The sequence below is a fragment of the Zea mays genome, chromosome 4, assembly GCF_902167145.1.
Source record: "Zea mays cultivar B73 chromosome 4, Zm-B73-REFERENCE-NAM-5.0, whole genome shotgun sequence".
Lineage (NCBI taxonomy): Eukaryota > Viridiplantae > Streptophyta > Magnoliopsida > Poales > Poaceae > Zea > Zea mays.
Window position 1 is genome coordinate 127,055,035 of NC_050099.1, and position 23,277 is coordinate 127,078,311.

A 23,277-nucleotide genomic window follows, 5' to 3' on the forward strand; every position below is an offset into this window, starting at 1 on the left:
CACTACGTAACTCATCCTTCGTCGTCGCTCCAAGCAACCCTCCATTCCAGGGGGAGAAAAGCATGAGCACCAAAGAAAAGGTTTTTGTCTTTGGGGAGAGAGTAATAGCCCAAAGCTAAAGGATCGAACTTCGTCTTTGGTATAATCTCAACTCGTTTATTTATGACCAAAGGGGAAGAAAGCACTTAGAGGGCTCTAATGATTCCGTTTTTGGCGATTCATGCCAAAGGGGGAGAAAGTATGAGCCCAAAGCAAAAGGACCGCACACCACCACCAATTTCAAAAACTTAGTGTTGAAAATTTTCAATTGGTTTTCCTATTGTGTTCAAAAAGGGGAGAAAATAGTATTTTAAAATGATACATCAAAAACCCTCTTGAACGCTAAGAGGAGGATTTCATTTAGGGGGAGTTTTGTTTAGTCAAAGGAAAAGCATTTGAAACAGGGGGAGAGAATTTCAAATCTTGAAAATGCTTCTCAAAATCTTATTCATTTACCTTTGATTATTTGCAAAAGAGCTTTGAAAAGGATTTACAAAAGAGTTTGCAAAACCAAAACATGTGGTGCAAGCATGGTCCAAAACGTTATATAAGAAAGAAACAATTCATGCATATTTTGTAAGTATTTACATTGGCTCAATTCCAAGCAACCTTTGCACTTACATTATGCAAACTAGCTCAATTATGCACTTCTATATTTGCTTTGGTTTGTGTTGGCATCAATCACCAAAAAGGGGGAGATTGAAAGGGAATTAGGCTCACACCTAGTCCCTAATTAATTTTGGTGGTTGAATCGCCCAACACAAATAGTTGGACTAACTAGTTTGCTCTAGATTATATGCTCTACAGGTGCCAAAGGTGCATCTATAACTATACTAAATCGACTGTCCGGAATACCGTAGATTATTCCGGACAGGAGAAGCTTTTTGGAAAAACAGGCCAAGCGCGGACCGTCCGGGCCCTTGCGGCGGACCGTCCGCGACATCGGAATATCCCTCGGACAGAACCAATGCAAAAACACAAGTTTCCACTACAGACCGTCCGGAGGAAAAGCAAAGACCGTCCGAGCCCTCGCGCGGACCGTCCGGCCTCAGGCGCGGACCGTCCGATCGGTAAGAAACCGAAATACCCGAAGGTAACGGGTTCGGAGAAATGAATTATAGAGGGCCTCGCGGACCGTCCGGGGTGCACGACCGGACCGTCCGCGACTGGCTCTGTCTGACATCTGACGACGCATTAAATGCAATATAGCCGTTGATATAGCCGTTACTGCTGACCGTTGCATTTTCAGCCGTTGATCTACAGGGGCGGACCGTCCGCACCAGGAGGGCGGACCGTCCGCGCTCAGCAGAATGGCCCAACGGCTAGGAAGTGGTTGGTGGCTATAAATACAACCCCAACCACCTCCATTCAATCCATCCAAGCATTCCAACCTTCAACACTCAATACAAGAGCTAGCAATCCATTCCAAGACACATTCAAAGCCTCCATCTCTCCAAGTTTCACAATTGAGAAAAGAGATCATTAGTGATTAGTGGCTTGAGAGAGAAAGTGGTCCGTGTGTCATTTGTCGCTCTTGTTGCTTGGCTTTTTAATCGTGCTTTCTTGATTCTTTCATTGCGATCAAACTCACTTGTAATTGAGACAAGAGACACCAATCTTGTGGTGATCCTTGTAGGAACTTTGTGTTCCAAGTGATTGTGAAAAGAAAGCTCACTCGGTCCGAGGGACCGTTTGAGAGAGGGAAGGGTTGAAAGAGACCCGGCCTTTGTGGCCTCCTCAACGGGGAGTAGGTTTGCGAGAACCGAACCTCGGTAAAACAAATCCGCGTGTCTCACTTACTTATTCGCTTGCGATTTGTTTTGCGCCCTCTCTCGCGGACTCGTTTACATTTCTAACGCTAACCCGGCTTGTAGTTGTGTTTATATTTGTAAATTTCAGTTTCGCCCTATTCACCCCCCCCCTCTAGGCGACTTTCACAAAGGTTCACACTCAGCCAATAAAAAGACCAATTATTGGGTTCAACAAAAGAGCAAAGGGGTAACCGAAGGCACCTCTGGTCTGGCGCACCGGACTGTCCGGTGTGCCACCGGACATGTCCGGTGTACCAGAGGACTCCAACTCAAACTCGTCGCCTTCGGGAAATTCCAGAGGCAACTCCGCTATAATTCACCGGACTGTCCGGTGTACACTGGACAGTGTCCGGTGCTCCAAGGAAGGGCGGCCTCAGGAACTCGCCAGCCTCGGGAATTCAATTCGCTTGCTCCGCTATAATTCACCGGACATGTCCGGTGTACACCGGACTGTCCGGTGTAACTGCGGGGCAACGGCTACTCGGCGCCAACGGTCACCTGCAGGCGTAATAAATGCGCGACAGCGCGCGCAGTGGTCAGGCACGCCCATTCTGGCGCACCGGACACTCAACAGTACATGTCCAGTGCGCCACCGGACATCAAGGCGGGCCCAGAAGACAGAACTCCAACGGTCGAACCCAACGGCTTTTGGTGACGTGGCCGTCACACCGGACATGTCCGGTGTGCACTGGACTGTCCGGTGCGCCATCGACAGACAGCCTTCACCAACGGTCAAGTTTGGTGGTTGGGGCTATAAATACCCCAACCACCCCCACATTCAAGTAATCCAAGTTTTCCAGCTTCCAACCACTATACAAGAGCTAGCATTCATTACAAAGCACACCAAACGAGATCAAATCCTCTCCCAACTCCACACAAAGCATTAGTGACTAGAGAGAGTGATTTGTAGTGTTCATTTGAGCTCTTGCGCTTGGATCGCTTCTTTTCTTTGGCATTCTTTCTTGTGATCAAACACTCACTTGTAATTGAGGCAAGAGACACCAATTGTGTGGTGGTCCTTGCGGGAAGTTTGATTCCTAAGTGATTTGAGAAGAGAAGCTCACTCGGTCCGAGGGACCGTTTGAGAGAGGGAAGGGTTGAAAGAGACCCGACCTTTGTGGCCTCCTCAACGGGGAGTAGGTTTGCAAGAACCGAACCTCGGTAAAACAAATCCGCGTGTCTCACTTCATTATTTGCTTGCGATTTGTTTTGCACCCTCTCTCTCGTGAACTTTATTATATTTCTAACGCTAACCAGGCTTGTAGTTGTGATTATTTTTGAGAATTTCAGTTTCGCCCTATTCACCCCCCTCTAGGCGACTTTCAATTGGTATCAGAGCCCGGTGCTTCATTAGAGCCTAACCGCTCGAAGTGATGACGGGAGATCACACCAAGAGGGAGATGGAGACCGGCGACAAGCCCACTACAAGCCAAGGGAGCACTTCATCGGAAGAGTCCCGCACCAAGAGGAAGGAGAAGAAGAAGGTCCCCTCCAAAGGGAAGGAGAAAAGATCTTCTTCACATCACGAAGAGAAGAAGAAGGACTCCTCCAAAGGGAAGGAGAAAATATCTTCTTCACACCACAAAGAGAAGAAGGAAAAATCTTCTTCCCACAAGCCGCATCGGAGTGGGGACAAGAAGAAGAGGATGAGGAAGGTGGTCTACTACGAGACCGATTCTTCATCGACATCCACCTCCGGCTCCGACGCGGCATCCGTCACTTCTAAGCGCCAAGAGCGTAAGAAGTATAGTAAGATCCCCCTACGCTACCCTCGCATTCCTAAACATACACCCTTACTTTCCGTCCCATTAGGCAAACCACCAACATTTGATGGTGAAGATTATGCTATGTGGAGTGATTTAATGCGATTTCATCTAACCTCACTCCACAAAAGTATATGGGATGTTGTTGAGTTTGGTGTACAGGTACCATCCGTAGGGGATGAAGACTATGATGAGGATGAGGTGGCCCAAATCGAGCACTTCAACTCTCAAGCTACAACCATACTCCTTGCTTCTCTAAGTAAGGAGGAATATAACAAGGTGCAAGGGTTGAAGAGCGCGAAGGAGATTTGGGACCTTCTCAAGACCGCGCACGAAGGTGATGAACTCACCAAGATCACCAAGCGGGAAACGATCGAGGGGGAGCTCAGTCGCTTCCGTCTTCGCCAAGGGGAGGAGCCACAAGATATGTACAACCGGCTCAAAACCTTGGTGAACCAAGTGCGCAACCTCGGGAGCAAAAAGTGGGACGACCACGAGGTGGTTAAGGTTATTCTAAGAGCTCTCATTTTCCTTAACCCCACTCAAGTTCAATTAATTCGTGGTAATCCTAGATACCCACTAATGACACCCGAGGAAGTTATCGGGAATTTTGTGAGCTTTGAATGTATGATCAAGGGCTCAAGGAAGATCAACGAGCTTGATGATCCCTCCACGTCCGAAGCACAACCGGTGGCATTTAAGGCGACGGAGGAGAAGAAGGAGGAGTCTACACCAAGTAGACAACCAATTGATGCCTCCAAGCTCGACAATGAGGAGATGGCTTTAATCATCAAAAGCTTTCGCCAAATCCTCAAGCAACGGAAGGGGAAAGACTACAAATCCCGTTCCAAGAAGGTTTGCTACAAGTGTGGTAAGCCCGGTCACTTTATTGCTAAATGTCCATTATCAAGTGACAGTGACAGGGACAACGACAAGAAGGGCAAGAGAAGAGAAAATAAGAGGTACCACAAGAAGAGGGGCGGCGATGCCCACGTGTGCCACGAGTGGGACTCCGACGAGAGCTCCACCGAGTCCTCCTCCGACGAGGACGCCGCCAACATCGCCGTCACCAAGGGGCTTCTCTTCCCCAACGTCGGCCACAAGTGCCTCATGGCAAAGGACGGCAAAAGGAAGAAGGTTAAATCTAAATCCTCCACAAAATATGAATCCTCTAGTGATGATAATGCTAGTGATGAGGAGGATAACTTGTTTACCCTTTTTGCCAATCTTAACATGGAACAAAAGGAAAAATTAAATGAATTGATTAGTGCTATTCATGAAAAGGATGACCTTTTGGATTCCCAAGAGGATTTTCTGATTAAATAAAACAAGAAACATGTTAAGATTAAAAATGCTTATGCTCTAGAGGTAGAAAAATGTAATAAAATATCTAGTGAGCTAAGCGCATGCCATGACACTATTAACAACCTTAGAAATGAAAATGCTAGATTAATTGCTAAGGTTGATTCTCATGTTTGTGATGCTTCAATTCCCAATCTTAGAAATGATAATGATGATTTGCTTGCTAAGATTAAGGAATTGAATGATTCTCTTGCTAGCCTTAGAATAGAAAATGAAAATTTGATTGCTAAGGCTAAGGATTTTGATGTTTGCAATACTACTATTTCCGACCTTAGAACTAAGAATGATATGTTGCATGCTAAGATTGTAGAACTAAAATCTTGCAAACCCTCTACATCTAATGTTGAGCATGTTTCTATTTGCACTAGATGTAGAGATATTGATGTTAATGCTATTCATGATCACATGTCTTTAATTAAACAACAAAACGATCATATAGCAAAACTAGATGCTAAAATTGCCGAGCATAACTTAGAAAATGAAAAGTTTAAATTTGCTAGAAGTATGCTCTATAATGGGAGACGCCCTGGCGTTAAGGATGGCATTGGCTTCCAAAGGGGAGACAATGTCAAACTTAATGCTCCCCCTAAGAACTTGTCTAACTTTGTTAAGGGCAAGGCTCCCATGCCTCAGGATAACGAGGGTTACATTTTGTACCCTGTCGGTTATCCTAAGAGCAAAATTAGAAAAATTCATTCTAGGAAGTCTCACTCTGGCCCTAATCATGCTTTTATGTATAAGGGTGAGACATCTAGCTCTAGGCAATCAACCCATGCCAAGTTGCCTAGAAAGAAGACTCCTAATGCATCAAATGATCATGCTATTTCATTTAAAACTTTTGATGCTTCTTATGTGCTTACTAGCAAATCCGGCAAAGTAGTTGCCAAGATTGTTGGGGGCAAACACAAGGGCTCTAAGACTTGTGTTTGGGTACCCAAAGTTCTTGTTTCTAATGCCAAAGGACCCAAAACCGTTTGGGTACCTAAAGTCAAGAACTAAAATTGTTTTGTAGGTTTATGCATCCGGGGGCTCAAGTTGGATACTCGACAGCGGATGCACAAACCACATGACAGGGGAGAAGAAGATGTTCTCCTCATATGAGAAAAACCAGGATCCCCAACGAGCTATCACATTCGGGGATGGAAACCAAGGTTTGGTCAAAGGGTTGGGTAAAATAGCTATATCTCCTGACCATTCCATTTCCAATGTTTTTCTTGTAGATTCTTTAGATTACAATTTGCTTTCCGTATCCCAGTTATGTCAAATGGGCTACAACTGTCTCTTTACTGATGTAAGTGTCACTGTCTTTAGAAGAAGTGATGATTCAATAGCATTTAAGGGTGTGTTAGAGGATCAGCTATACTTAGTAGATTTTGATAAAGCTGAACTCGACACATGCTTAATTGCTAAGACTAACTTGGGTTGGCTCTGGCACCGCCGACTAGCCCATGTTGGAATGAAGAATCTTCATAGGCTTCTAAAGGGAGAGCACATTTTGGGACTAACAAATGTTCATTTTGAGAAAGACATGATTTGTAGCGCATGCCAAGCAGGAAAGCAAGTTGGTTCCCATCATCCACACAAGAACATCATGACAAGTGACAGGCCACTGGAGCTCCTACACATGGATTTATTCGGCCCGATCGCTTACATAAGCATCGGCGGGAGTAAGTACTGTCTAGTTATTGTGGATGATTATTCTCGCTTCACTTGGGTGTTCTTTTTGCAGGAAAAATCTCATACTGAAAGTGCATTCATCCCTTTTGTGAGTTTTGGTGATTTGGATAACAACACATTTAAAGGTCTAACAAGTTTGCTAAGTGTTGAACAGGAAATTCAGTATGATGAACATACTTGAATAGTGTATAATGATCAGTGAACAAGGTTCAACACAAGGTGAAATAACCAGTGAGACAATGCAAATGGATATAATATGGTCTCTATATTGGTTTAAATATATGGACAAGTCCTGAGAAATCACTATGCATAAATATGATCATAATAGAGGTTGAAGTGATTAAGAGGATTGGTCAAGCCAAAGTGAATAAGATATGAGGAATCGTGAATTGGCTTGACCATATTACTATTAGTCCATATATGAATATATGAGAATCAAACTAAAGCTTGATTAATCTTAATAGTTATATCTAGAAGACATTCAAGCAAGGTTCACAATATTGAAGAAATGATTCTCTTAATGGATGCTCAATACGGTGTGACTCAAGAATGGCTTGATAGGGTGAAGATAGCAAGGAAAGGGCTTCGAGGAACTAAGCGAAGGTGAAGGCCAAGCGACGGCTTGTAGACCGAGGTACCATGGCTAAGGTGAAGAAGAGAGTACTTGCACTAAGTCGATGAACTAATCAGCTATGAAGAGTTACAACATGTTGATGCATCAGTAAGGTGACTTGAAGCCATGATTTGAACTCATATAAGGTGATATGGTACAAGTCACAGGGTTTGATTTGAGTTTGCTTCAAAAGGTGAGACAAAGATGTTTGTGATCCTTATGAAGCAATGCCATGGAGAAATCACACATGAGACACCAATGACTCAAGGAGTTTACTTCATTTTATTTTATTTAACTTGAGTATAGGAATCGTCGTACTATAAAGGGGGATCCAAAAAGAAGGTTGGTGTTTGCCAAAGCTCAAACCTCTCTATTCAAAAGCTATTTATGAAAAGCAAAAATCTCTTTATCGTTCTATGGTTGACCATGGTTAGGTTTGAGAAACCTAGAGTGTTCTTGCTGAAAAGCAGCTGAACTTGTTCAGCTGCAGCTGAGCTTTTCAGCTGAGCTGGACTTCAGCTGAGCTGAGCTCTTTCAGCTGCAGCTGAGCTTTTCAGCTGAGCTGGACTTCAGCTGAGCTGAGCTTCTTCAGCTACAGCTGAGCTTTTCAGCTGAGCTGAACTTCAGCTGAGCTGAGCTTTTCAGCTGGGCTGAACTTCAGCTGAACTCAACTTCAGCTGTGAACCTCTTTGACCATACACCAGCTGAACTTGCCTCCGGGCAGTTGAGCTGGGGTTTTCTCTCCTAAACTCTCTGGTCAAGACCGGTTGAACTGGTCCTGAGGGGCAGTTCAGCTGGTCTCTGACCCCTCTGACCTCTGATCTGCAGTCTGCCAGTCAGACTAGCAAACAGGTCGCCAGGAGCTGTCAGGGGCGGTTCAACCGCCCCCCCTGGGCGGTTCAACTGGTTTTGGTCAACTTTGACCAGTCTGCGGTCAGTCTGCGCGTCAGTCTGCCAGTCAGACTGGCAGACAGGCTGCCAGGCCTGCCAGGGGAGGTTCAACCGCTCTCAGGCAGAAAAATCTGCCCAACAGCTAGTTTTGAGCTCCACCTATATATACTACCTCCTACCTCTCTCCCCAAGGTAGTGAGCACGATTTGAACTCCATTTCTAACCCAAGAAACACCTCCCTCTCCCTCACACACATCTCTTGCCTCTCCCATTTCAAATCTTTGGAGAGGAATCTTTGAGTGAGCTTGAGAGCTGCGGTTTTTGTGCTCCATCTCTAAATCTCTATTGCTCTTCTTCATTCGAGCTTTGGTACTACATCGAGTTCTTTGTGGATTCATTACTCTTGGAGCTTCTAGCTCCTAGACGACTAGGTGTCTCTTGTGAGTCTCCAAATCTTGTGGAAGACCACAAGAAAGTTTGTATTACCCGCTCGTTTGAGCAAAGATTATTGTGTGGGCTTGACCTTTGTGGTCGGCAAAGGGAGGATTAGGGTTGAAAGAGACCCGGCTCTTTGTGGGCGCCTCAACGAGGAAGTAGGGCACCTTTTGTGGTGTGACCGAACCTCGGGATAAATCTTGTGTCTCTTGTGTTCTTGCTCATTGTGTTTGTTTGTGTTCTTCGTTCTCTCACCATTCCGTGGAAGAGTGTTTATATCTTTTTGGTGTGTGGATTTTGAGAAGTGCCCTTCTCTGATCTACTACTTTGAACCCTGTGGATCATTTAGAACATCTCATTTCCAAAGTTAACTGGGTGAATTTCGAGATCAATTCAGTTTTACCCAGTTTGCTTCTAGTTTTTGTTGAAAAAGTTTTAACTTGCCTATTCACCCCCCCCCCCTCTAGGCAACTTTCAATTGGTATCAAAGCCTAATCCTCGTTCTAACGCTTAACCGCGTGAGGAAAGATCATGTCGGGGGGACTAAGAAACAAAAGTGCTTCTAAGCTTGAAAAAGTTGAGGTTGCCTCGACTTTATCTTTTGGTGCAGATGTTGATCCTAGGGCAATAGATCTTGCCATGAGAATCGCCGAAAGGATGTTCCTCAAAATGAAGGAAGATGAGGCGAAGAACATTATTGAAGAAGAAGAAAATGATCGATGGAGACCAAACGATGAATCCACCTCTTCACAAGGTTCGTCTTTCAAATCCACTTCTCATATGTGCTTTGTTGCTAATGAGAGTGACAGTGAAAGCGAAAGTGAGGATGAGGAGGAGCATGAAAGTGATAGTGAAGATGAGGATGATCTTCAAAAATTCTTCGCTCAACTAAGTAAGAAGAACCGGATGAGCTTGCTCAAACTTATGAAAAGAGCGGAAGAACAAAAGGAAATGCTTCACAAGCAAGAAGATATCCTCATCGAAAAAATCAAAGACTTGGAGAAGTTGACCAAAGAGCATGAGAAGCTAAAGTGCTCTCATGATGATTTGGTCCAAAGGTATGAAGACATTTCAATTGAGCAAATTAAAGCTATTAATCATTCATCATATATTGCTCAATTAGAAAATAAAAATGCTATGCTCAAGAACACGGTAGAAAAGCTAAACATTGAAAATATAGCTTTACAAGAAAAACATGATATGCTTGTATGCTCTCATAATAAATTTATGGATTCACATATCATGTTAGAAATGGCTCATGAGGTTGTGTTAACTAATTTGAAATCATACCAACCTCACATGTGCACATGTGTTGAAAATGAAACTATATTACCATGTGCTAACAATTGTTGTTATCAAGCAAGCCAATCTTCCATTGAGCTAGAAATTTCAGGAATTAGTGATATTTCTATCACACAAGAAAATAAAGAGCTCAAGGAAGAAGTTGGAATGCTAAGAAGGAGCTTAACTCGTTTGAAGGGAAAGTGTCATGCTCAACCTTCTCAAGATAAACGTGATAATATGGTGAAAAAGCTTGAGAAGGGGACAACCGTAGCATGCACAAAACCCCTTCAAAAGAATACCAAGCTTTCCAAGAAGGGCATGAGCAAAATCCATGGTGAGAAAATTAATGCTCATATGATTTGCTCTAACAATGTACCTATGTGCTTCAACAAAGAAAGATCAAAGAGAAGCGATAGGAGGTGCTATGGATGCAAGGAGAAGGACCATGAAATTGATTCATGCCCCCACATGAAGAATCAAGACCTTGCGCGATCAAGAAAGATGACCATCAAAAAGGATGAAAGCAAAAGGCAAATGCATTGCAAGGACAAGCATCGCATTTGCTACAATTGCCGTGAAAAAGGTCATCTATTCAAGGATTGTCCCATGAGTAAGTATCCTAAGTCTACCATGTCAATTCATTCATATTCGCTTAGGAGACCTAAAAATGACACTTGTGCTAGAAAGGTAATTAGTTCACCTAAAACTAGCACAAAGGCCATTTGGGTGCCTAAGTACTTATTAGCTAACATTGGTGGACCCATCCAAAAATGGGTACCAAAATGTACTTAATAAGTTTTGCAGGTACCCAGAGATGATATGAAGCTTTGGGGTGCTTGAGCGGTTTAACTCAATTCTTATCTCAAGCTATCAATCTTACATTGTCTATCCTTTAAGATTGACCCAAAGATGAATTGAGTTGTTATATAACTAACTTCATATTCATCTCTAGCAAGAACTTGTGTTGTAGGGAATAAGGATTAACCTTTGTGGGAATCAAGCAAAAGACCTACAACCAAGTGATATCCAAAGGATGGTAACAATTAATTCTTAAGTGCACATTGCTTTTAATTAGTATATTCCTTTGTGTCTTTTGTAGCCACATAGGAAAAATGAAGCACTTGAGAATGAACTTAAAAGATTTTACCTTGCTTTGGAAAGGATCTAATTATATGGTAGATTGCAAGTTCATATTTTTATATTATGACAATCTACATGCTTTAAATTGGTTGTATGTATCTTGTGGCATATTTCAAATTGATTATCGTATTATTGCCATGACCTAGACATAAAGAGGATTATCCCATGTTCTTAAATGAATAGAGTGCTAAGTAAGAAATTCAAATTCTTAAAGTACTTACCAAAAGGGAAATTCTCTATATGACTAGAGTTGTGAGACTAATGTTTTTATCTAAGTGATTTATGTAGTTTCACAACATGAGAATGTGTTTCCCAAATGGAGTGTGACATTCAACATTCAAAGAAGATCTAACCAATACTATGTGATGTATTCATTCTCATTTAAATTGGTTTTGAGTCTTCTACATTAATCACTCACCATGCTATGAATTAAACTTGCCATGTAAACTTAATCAAATAATCATGTTTTTTACCTTGTTTAATTTTGGTGTTATGCATGATGCTTGTAAGGGCAATTTAGTTCATATCATGAAGTTTCCTTATTTTAGTAACCTTCTTGTCATTCATATACTAGAGGTTTCTAAATAGGAAACTATTGTTTGTGTTTCTAATGCAATCTCTTTTAAGCCATTTCATGGAAATTCATAAGTAGAGATTGTGCTCTTTCATTTGGTAAAATCACAAGCATTAAAGGTTAATCTTCAAACAAAGAAAGATTAGGAATGCTCAAGGCAAAGGTATGGAACTAATTGTTTCATTTGGTATATGATCAATAATAGTTCCTTTCAAGTGACATTCTTTCAATTGGTAACAATTTATTCCATGGAAAGAAATGTCAATATGAAGGTTAAATTCCTTTTGGCTTAAATTTGTAAATTGGTGCATATTGTTAATTCACTCCTTCATGTGCATTAACTTACAAGGAATTTAATTTATACCTTTATGTGTCATAGATGATGATTTGTTTGCAATTCATATCTTAAGATCACCATTCATTAAATACTTCCTTGTACTACTAATATCTCTTTCCAAAGTTCTTTTTTTCAACTAGTATTAAAAGGAAAAGAGATAACAAGCTAAAGAAGGAAGTCTCCACAAATGATGAAAATAAGAATACTACGATGACACCACCACAGATAGTAAGATCTGTCAAATTGGTATAACAAATGGTTCATTCTATATGGTGGTAAGTATTCTTAGGCATAAGTTAATTCATTGCAAATTTGTATGCCTTGACCATGATATGTAATATACTCCCCATGAGACTCTTAACTGAATTGAAAGTGCATGTGGCAAGTCATTCAAATACTTGATGCACATATCTAGTGGGAGAACATTATATATCTTGTGTCATAGAGAATAAGTTTCACTTGAGTAAGCTATACTAAGACAATCCAAAATGGTAAATTTGTATCTCATTCATATGGATTGTAATCTTTGTTTTCTAAATAGCTACTCTTGATGCAGTTTAAAATTGCCTTATCGTTAAATCTAAAAGTGCATAAGAATCTTTTTGTTGATATTCATCTCATACATATGCACTAACATGGATATGATTTTTAAACTGTAAAAGGTACAATTGGTGATCCATACTCTCTAAATTTTGGAAACCCATATTTTGATATCTTAGAAATCTACTTCAATCGGTATCCATATGCTTCACATTGAATTGGATCACTAAGTTGTAAATTATATGCATAACTTGTCTTTATGATATGAATGCTTGTGCGACTAACCTTGATAAGCTAGGTGCACCCAATGTCAAGGTAGGTTCATCATCAAGAAGGCAACACAACGATGTATTAATAAAAGGAGAAAAGGCTCCTATTCTTAACTCTAGTTTTTATCTATGTGATTAAATATTGACTTGAAACCATGTAAGATGGTTGTCAAGTATATGTGGGTGCCTACACAAAGAGAAAGGCCACAATAAGGATTGTGTGGGTACTCAAGGCTCTTACTACTAATCTCAAAGGACCCAATTCAAATTGGGTAACCAAGATATGAGGCTTAAACTTGTTTTGCAGGATCACTCCTTCAATGGATCAAGTTGGGTGCTCGATAATGAATGTATAAATCATCTTTGGAGATAATAGCAAGGGTGGTAACAACTGAATCTCAAGTGCAAATTATTTTCAAATCTTATCTCTTTTGTGACTTGTGTAGCCACTAAGGGAAAAGAAGCACTTGAGGATATACATCAGTTGTTGATTATGAAATAAAGGTCTAATTGGAAGTTGAATGAATATTATCATATGGTGAACAATCCAAAAATATGTGACGTATTCTCTATCTAGTTAATTTGGATTTGATTCTTCTTTATTAGACACTCACCATAACATGGATTAAGTCAGCCCTTTTAGACTTCATTGAATAACCATGCATATTATCCATGTCATTCAAAATATATTGTGCATGAGGGCTCCAGGGAAATTTAGTCCATATTATGATGTTTCTCTATTTTAGCAACTCGTTTGCCCTTCACATAAAAAGAGTTGCTAAATAAGAAACTAGTGCTTGTTCTACTAATGCCATCTCTTGTGTTGAGTTTATCCATAGAAAATCTATGTTAAGAGATGGTGCTTGTTTTGAATTGTATAAAACAAGCTTAAAGGATACTATTCAACTAAAGTAAGAAGAAATTGATAAGAGGCCAAGGTATGAAAACTTCCTCTCCTTCAGTTGTTTTAGTATTCTATCCTTAGTGGGATGTACCATAGTATAGGTTAAATTTCCTTGCAATATAAAATGTTCAATAGTGCATATAACTTTGACATCAACTTTATGTGTGCACTAATTTAAAAGAATTTAATCTATCTTTTTGGGTTTCAAGAATGATTATTCATTTTCCATCCACATATAAGGATTATCATTTGTGAAACCCTCCCTTGTGTTTCTAATGCTCTCTTTTCTAAGTGTTTCAATAAGGTCTTTCCAAGTGCTTTCAAGATGGATTCAAAATCTACGGATATAAGAGTCTTGGTTCTTTCAATCATTGAGTTTCAATGGGTCTCATATCAAGTATGATCGAACCAAGCAAGGATGAATAAAGTTCAAGATCACTTGGTTGGATGAAATCATAAAAGAAAAGAAAGCACAATCATTCAAGAAGGGAGTTACACTTTTTGTCAACCAAATAATGAAGATGTAGTGACATATTTATATGATATCCTTCATTATGAGTTTGAGGTTCATCTTAGCATGCTTTACCCTTTAGGATTTCAATTGATATACTTTTAGTTCTTAAATCTTCAATTGGTTTAGTTTTCATCATCTATATAAAGCATGTTATGTTAAGCCAAGATATAGTACAAACATCTCCTTTAACCTCACATTGTTAATGTGCAAAAGTGTACTTTGTGTACTCTTGCTTGCACAAATTAAGGGAGAGTTTAGCCTATATCTTGTGAGACTAATGATTTCTTTCAAGTTCATGTTGTGTAGTCTCACACCTTGGAGAACATCAAATGAGGATGAGTGGTTCCAAGGAAATGATCAAATATTTACCACATGTCACCCCATGGATTAGTTCTATTGAGGATCGATATGTGTTCTCTAGCATAAATTCAATTGTTTCAAATATATTATGCCTTGACCAAGATATATGATGAACTCCTCTAAGAATCTTAATTGAATCAAGTGCATGTTACAAGTAATTCGAGTACTTGATGCATACATTTAGGGGGAGCTCATTCTATATCTTGTGTCCTTAAAGACTAACATTTTCTTTTAGTGAACTTGTGTAGTTCTTTGAAGAGAATGAGTTTCTCTTGATCGTTTAAAGAGGATAAGTTTCTCTTTGAAATATCAAGCCTATCAAAAGCTAAGATAGAAATTCATGATTATAATGAAGACCATATGGCATGGAACAAAGGTGTGTCACTCTATGAACTATTGTATTACATTTGTGTATCTAGGCTCTTACAAGTTAGTGTATGCATGTATATGCAATATCTTAAGTCACATCATAAGGTTGCACTTGAATCTTGGCTTAAAATATTGCATATCATGTCTATTAGTATACCGTTTGATTATGAGTAATTCCTTAAATTGGTGCAATTTCATATTTTCATACTTTATTTGTACCAAGGTTCAAATTGTAGAACTTAATCCCCTGGCCTCACAAGTCCAAGTGCATAAGCTAAACAAGTATTCATCACTTGTATGCACACATTTAGGGGGAGAATGGTCTATAATTTGAATCTTTGAGACTAACTTCATTTCCAAGTCTATTATGTGTGTAGTCTCGAATTAGAAAGGAATCTTCGGGCAAAGACAATCGCTTCCACTGCAAATTTTGATGGGTATCAAAGATTCTTTGCTCCAATAAATGTATCTTCTATACATTTCATAAGAGAATGAGTTTCTCCTGTATATGCTACTCCAACGTCATCTAAAATTGGTAAATATGTATCACATCTTTTTTTATTACAAATATCTGAAGTAGCATAACTTATAGATTCTCCTGTCTAGAACTTAATTGATTAAATAGTGCACATGTTTCTTATGTTGTATGATTATGTTCAATTGATACTCCTTTTATGCTAATGGTACTTTAAGTTGCAAATAAGTACTCTCAACAGATATCAATTGAATTCATATATATATGTGTGCACTAAAACTTGAGGAGAACTTAGTGTAATATGCTATTAGTGATCTATTTATCTATCAAATTGTATCAATTGGTGTTTTTCAATTGATATTTTTCATACATGATCACTAGTTGCATAATCCATACTTGTGCAATTATCATGTTGCCTCTTGTTGTGATAAGAAAATGCTAGGTGACATCTAGACTCCAGGTATCAAGATTTATCTTTCAGTTAGTATGACAATCTTCATTTGATATCTTGGACCTATGTCACAATTATGCCAACAAGAGCTTGCAAATGAATTCTAAATCCAACACAAGTTTGGAACACCCCCTTGAAAAGGTAAAACGCAAAGGTACATCACTTCATGTCACTTCTACATTACTTTTTTGTCATCTAAGGATCTTTTTCATGATAGTAATTTCTACCCTTTATATTCTTTGTATCCTTTTTGGAGATTTATGACAAAGGGGGAGAAATTTTGCAATAAAGCTTATCTTTATTTTAGAAAAGGGGAGAAATAATTAACAAAAGGGGGAATCATAAGAAAAACATAAGATGAAGAAAGTTGATAAGTGCATTCCATGTCATGAGCATCACGTTTATTTTATGACACACTGCACCCTATGAATAGTATGATATAAGTTGTCTATACTTTGACCTAAATATGTGCTTTTGGCATTTGAGTACAAAAGTGTTATTTTCTGAAATGCACATGTTTAGGGGGAGGAAACTATATCATAGGATTCAAAATCTTATTTATCAAATCTTATGTAAGCTTTAAATGTGTGTCATCAATCACCAAAAAGGGGGAGATTGAAAGTGCATTCATCCCTTTTGTGAGTTTTGGTGATTTGGATAACAACACATTTAAAGGTCTAACAAGTTTGCTAAGTGTTGAACAGGAAATTCAGTATGATGAACATACTTGAATAGTGTATAATGATCAGTGAACAAGGTTCAACACAAGGTGAAATAACCAGTGAGACAATGCAAATGGATATAATATGGTCTCTATATTGGTTTAAATATATGGACAAGTCCTGAGAAATCACTATGCATAAATATGATCATAATAGAGGTTGAAGTGATTAAGAGGATTGGTCAAGCCAAAGTGAATAAGATATGAGGAATCGTGAATTGGCTTGACCATATTACTATTAGTCCATATATGAATATATGAGAATCAAACTAAAGCTTGATTAATCTTAATAGTTATATCTAGAAGACATTCAAGCAAGGTTCACAATATTGAAGAAATGATTCTCTTAATGGATGCTCAATACGGTGTGACTCAAGAATGGCTTGATAGGGTGAAGATAGCAAGGAAAGGGCTTCGAGGAACTAAGCGAAGGTGAAGGCCAAGCGACGGCTTGTAGACCGAGGTACCATGGCTAAGGTGAAGAAGAGAGTACTTGCACTAAGTCGATGAACTAATCAGCTATGAAGAGTTACAACATGTTGATGCATCAGTAAGGTGACTTGAAGCCATGATTTGAACTCATATAAGGTGATATGGTACAAGTCACAGGGTTTGATTTGAGTTTGCTTCAAAAGGTGAGACAAAGATGTTTGTGATCCTTATGAAGCAATGCCATGGAGAAATCACACATGAGACACCAATGACTCAAGGAGTTTACTTCATTTTATTTTATTTAACTTGAGTATAGGAATCGTCGTACTATAAAGGGGGATCCAAAAAGAAGGTTGGTGTTTGCCAAAGCTCAAACCTCTCTATTCAAAAGCTATTTATGAAAAGCAAAAATCTCTTTATCGTTCTATGGTTGACCATGGTTAGGTTTGAGAAACCTAGAGTGTTCTTGCTGAAAAGCAGCTGAACTTGTTCAGCTGCAGCTGAGCTTTTCAGCTGAGCTGGACTTCAGCTGAGCTGAGCTCTTTCAGCTGCAGCTGAGCTTTTCAGCTGAGCTGGACTTCAGCTGAGCTGAGCTTCTTCAGCTACAGCTGAGCTTTTCAGCTGAGCTGAACTTCAGCTGAGCTGAGCTTTTCAGCTGGGCTGAACTTCAGCTGAACTCAACTTCAGCTGTGAACCTCTTTGACCATACACCAGCTGAACTTGCCTCCGGGCAGTTGAGCTGGGGTTTTCTCTCCTAAACTCTCTGGTCAAGACCGGTTGAACTGGTCCTGAGGGGCAGTTCAGCTGGTCTCTGACCCCTCTGACCTCTGATCTGCAGTCTGCCAGTCAGACTGGCAAACAGGTCGTCAGGAGCTGTCAGGGGCGGTTCAACCGCCCCCCCTGGGCGGTTCAACTGGTTTTGGTCAACTTTGACCAGTCTGCGGTCAGTCTGCGCGTCAGTCTGCCAGTCAGACTGGCAGACAGGCTGCCAGGCCTGCCAGGGGAGGTTCAACCGCCCTAGGGGGAGGTTCAACCGCTCTCAGGCAGAAAAATCTGCCCAACGGCTAGTTTTGAGCTCCACCTATATATACTACCTCCTACCTCTCTCCCCAAGGTAGTGAGCACGATTTGAACTCCATTTCTAACCCAAGAAACACCTCCCTCTCCCTCACACACATCTCTTGCCTCTCCCATTTCAAATCTTTGGAGAGGAATCTTTGAGTGAGCTTGAGAGCTGCGGTTTTTGTGCTCCATCTCTAAATCTCTCTTGCTCTTCTTCATTCGAGCTTTGGTACTACATCGAGTTCTTTGTGGATTCATTACTCTTGGAGCTTCTATCTCCTAGACGACTAGGTGTCTCTTGTGAGTCTCCAAATCTTGTGGAAGACCACAAGAAAGTTTGTATTACCCGCTCATTTGAGCAAAGATTATTGTGTGGGCTTGACCTTTGTGGTCGGCAAAGGGAGGATTAGGGTTGAAAGAGACCCGGCTCTTTGTGGGCGCCTCAACGAGGAAGTAGGGCACCTTTTGTGGTGTGACCGAACCTCGGGATAAATCTTGTGTCTCTTGGGTTCTTGCTCATTGTGTTTGTTTGTGTTCTTCGTTCTCTCACCATTCCGTGGAAGAGTGTTTATATCTTTTTGGTGTGTGGATTTTGAGAAGTGCCCTTCTCTGATCTACTACTTTGAACCCTGTGGATCATTTAGAACATCTCATTTCCAAAGTTAACTGGGTGAATTTCGAGATCAATTCAGTTTTACCCAGTTTGCTTCTAGTTTTTGTTGAAAAAGTTTTAACTTGCCTATTCACCCCCCTCTAGGCAACTTTCACATACCCAAGAGACCTTAAAGGGATTCTTGAGACGGGCTCAAAATGAGTTCGGCTTAAGGATCAAGAAAATAAGAAGCGACAATGGAACGGAGTTCAAGAACTCACAAATAGAAAGCTTTCTTGAGGAAGAGGGCATCAAGCATGAGTTCTCTTCTCCCTACACTCCACAACAAAATGGTGTAGTGGAGAGGAAGAATCGAACTCTATTTGACATGGCAAGAACCATGCTTGATGAATACAAGACACCGGATTGGTTTTGGGCTGAGGCGGTCAACACCGCTTGCTACGCCATCAACCGGTTATATCTACACCGAATCCTCAAGAAGACATCCTATGAACTCCTAACCGGTAAAAAGCCAAATATTTCATATTTTAGAGTTTTTGGTAGCAAATGCTTTATTCTTGTTAAGAGAGGTAGAAAATCTAAATTTCCTCCTAAAACTGTAGAAGGCTTTTTACTAGGATATGACTCAAACACAAGGGCATATAGAGTCTTTAACAAGTCCTCAGGACTTGTTGAAGTTTCTTGTGACGTTGTGTTTGATGAGACTAACGGCTCTCAGGTAGAGCAAGTTGATCTTGATGAGATAGGTGAAGAATAGGCTCCGTGCATCGCGTTAAGGAACATGTCCATTGGGGATGTGTGTCCTAAGGAATCCGAAGAGCCTCCACATGCACAAGATCAACCATCCTCCTCCACACAAGCATCTCCACCAACTCAAATTGAGGATGAGGCTCAAGATGTTGAACAAGAAGATCAAGAAGATGAGCCACCTCAAAATGACGGCAACGATCAAGGGGGAGATGCAAATGATCAAGAAAAAGAGGATGAGCAAGAACCAAGGCCGCCACACCCAAGAGTCCACCAAGCAATACAACGAGATCACCCCGTCGACACCATCCTCGGCGACATTCATAAGGGGGTAACCACTCGATCTCGTGTTGCACATTTTTGTGAGCATTACTCTTTTGTTTCCTCTATTGAGCCACACAGGGTAGAAGAAGCACTCCAAGATGCGGATTGGGTGATGGCGATGCAAGAGGAGCTCAACAATTTCACAAGGAACGAGGTATGGCACTTAGTTCCACGTCCTAACCAAAATGTTGTAGGAACCAAGTGGGTCTTCCGCAACAAACAAGACGAGCATGGTGTGGTGACAAGGAACAAAGCTCGACTCGTGGCCAAGGGGTATTCACAAGTCGAAGGTTTGGATTTTGGTGAAACCTATGCACCCGTAGCTAGGCTTGAATCAATTCGCATATTATTAGCCTATGCTACTTACCATGGCTTCAAGCTTTATCAAATGGACGTGAAGAGTGCCTTCCTCAATGGACCAATCAAGGAGGAGGTCTATGTTGAGCAACCTCCCGGCTTTGAAGATAGTGAGTATCCTAACCATGTCTATAGGCTCTCTAGGGCGCTTTATGGGCTCAAGCAAGCCCCAAGAGCATGGTATGAATGCCTTAGAGATTTCCTTATTGCAAATGGCTTCAAAGTCGGAAAGGCCGATCCTACTTTATTCACTAAAACTCTTGACAATGATTTGTTTGTATGCCAAATTTATGTTGATGATATCATATTTGGGTCTACTAACGAATCCACATGTGAAGAATTTAGTAGGATCATGACACAGAAATTCGAGATGTCTATGATGGGGGAGTTGAAGTATTTCCTAGGATTCCAAGTCAAGCAACTCCAAGAGGGCACTTTCATTTCACAAACAAAGTACACTCAAGACATTCTAACCAAGTTTGGAATGAAGGATGCCAAGCCCATCAAGACACCCATGGGAACCAATGGGCATCTCGACCTCGACACGGGAGGTAAGTCCGTGGATCAAAAGGTATACCGGTCGATGATTGGTTCATTGCTTTATTTATGTGCATCTCGACCGGACATTATGCTTTCCGTTTGCATGTGTGCAAGATTCCAATCCGACCCTAAGGAATCCCACCTTACGGCCATAAAATGAATCTTGAGATATTTGGCTTATACTCCTAAGTTTGGGCTTTGGTACCCTCGGGGATCCACATTTGATTTGATTGGTTATTCGGATGCCGATTGGGCGGGGTGTAAGATTAATAGGAAGAGCACATCGGGGACTTGCCAGTTCTTGGGAAGATCCTTGGTGTCTTGGGCTTCAAAGAAGCAAAATTTGGTCGCTCTTTCTACCGCCGAAGCCGAGTATATTGCCGCAGGCCATTGTTGCGTGCAATTGCTTTGGATGAGGCAAACCCTGCGGGACTATGGTTACAAATTAACCAAAGTTCCTCTTCTATGTGATAATGAGAGTGCAATCCGCATGGCGGATAATCCCGTTGAGCATAGCCGCACTAAACACATAGCCATTCGGTATCATTTTCTTCGGGATCACCAACAAAAGGGGGATATCGAGATTTCATACATTAACACTAAAAATCAATTAGCCGATATCTTTACCAAGCCTCTTGATGAACAAACTTTTACCAAACTTAGGCATGAGCTCAATATTCTTGATTCTAGAAACTTCTTTTGCTAAACTTGCACACATAGCTCATAAGTATACCTTTGATCATGTCTCTTTTATATATGCTATGACTAATGTGTTTTCAAGTGTATTTCAAACCAAGTCATAGGTATATTGAAAGGGAATTGGAGACTTCGGCGAAGACAAAGGCTTCCACTCCACTCTACTACTCATCCTTCGCCGTCGCTCCACATCACTCTCCATCTTTGGTATAATCTTCACTCATATGTTTTCTTTGCCAAAGGGGAGAAAGTAGTTAGTAAAGGGCTCTAATGATTCCGTTTTTGGCGATTCATGCCAAAGGGGGAGAAAATATGAGCCCAAAGCAAAAGGACCGCACCACCACCAAATTTTTAAAATTGGAGATTTTCAATTAATCAATTTCAAATTGGTATCTTATTATGTTCAAAAGGGGGAGGAAGTAGTATTTCAAAAATGATACATCAACACCCTCTTGAACACTAAGAGGAGGATCTCATTTAGGGGGAGTTTTGTATTAGCCAAAGGAAAAGTATTTGGAAAAAGGGGAGAGAATTTCAAACTTTGAAAATGCTTCTCAAAATCTTATTCATTTACCTTTGACTATTTGCAAAAAGAACTTTGAAAAGGATTTACAAAAGAATTTGCAAAAACAAAACATGTGGTGCAAGCATGGTCCAAATATGTTGAAAATGAAGAAACAATCTATGCCTATATTGTAAGTATTTAGCAACCTTTGCACTTACATTATGCAAACTAGTTCAATTATGCACTTCTACATTTGCTTTGGTTTGTGTTGGCATCAATCACCAAAAAGGGGGAGATTGAAAGGGAATTAGGCTTACACCTAGTTCCTAAATAATTTTGGTGGTTGAATTGCCCAACACAAATAATTGGACTAACTAGTTTGCTCTAGTGTACAAGTTATACAGGTGCCAAAGGTTCACACTCAGCCAATAAAAAGACCAAGTATTGGGTTCAACAAAACAGCAAAGGGGTAACCGAAGGCACCTCTGGTCTGGCGCACCGGACTGTCCGGTGTACCAGAGGACTCCAACTCAAACTCGTCGCCTTCGGGAAATTCCAGAGGCAACTCTGCTATAATTCACCGTACTGTCCGGTGTACACCGGACAGTGTCCGGTGCTCCAAGGAAGGGCGGCCTCAGGAACTCGCCAGCCTCGGGAATTCAATTCGCCTGCTCCGCTATAATTCACCGGACATGTCCGGTGTACACCGGACTGTCCGGTGTAACTGCGGGGCAACGGCTACTCGGCGCCAACGGTCACCTGCAGGCGTAATAAATGCGCGACAGCGCGCGCAGTGGTCAGGCACGCCCATACTGGCGCACCGGACACTCAACAGTACATGTCCGGTGCGCCACCGGACATCAAGGCGGGCCCAGAAGACAGAACTCCAACGGTCGAACCCAACGGCTTTTGGTGACGTGGCCGTCACACCGGACATGTCCGGTGTGCACCGGACTGTCCGATGCGCCATCGACAGACAGCCTTCACCAACGGTCAAGTTTGGTGGTTGGGGCTATAAATACCCCCAACCACCCCCACATTCAAGTAATCCAAGTTTTCCAGCTTCCAACCACTATACAAGAGCTAGCATTCATTACAAAGCACACCAAACGAGATCAAATCCTCTCCCAACTCCACACAAAGCATTAGTGACTAGAGAGAGTGATTTGTAGTGTTCATTTGAGCTCCTGCGCTTGGATCGCTTCTTTTCTTTGGCATTCTTTCTTGTGATCAAACACTCACTTGTAATTGAGGCAAGAGACACCAATTGTGTGGTGGTCCTTGCGGGAAGTTTGATTCCTAAGTGATTTGAGAAGAGAAGCTCACTCGGTCCGAGGGACCGTTTGAGAGAGGGAAGGGTTGAAAGAGACCCGGCCTTTGTGGCCTCCTCAACGGGGAGTAGGTTTGCAAGAACCGAACCTCGGTAAAACAAATCTGCGTGTCTCACTTCATTATTTGCTTGCGATTTGTTT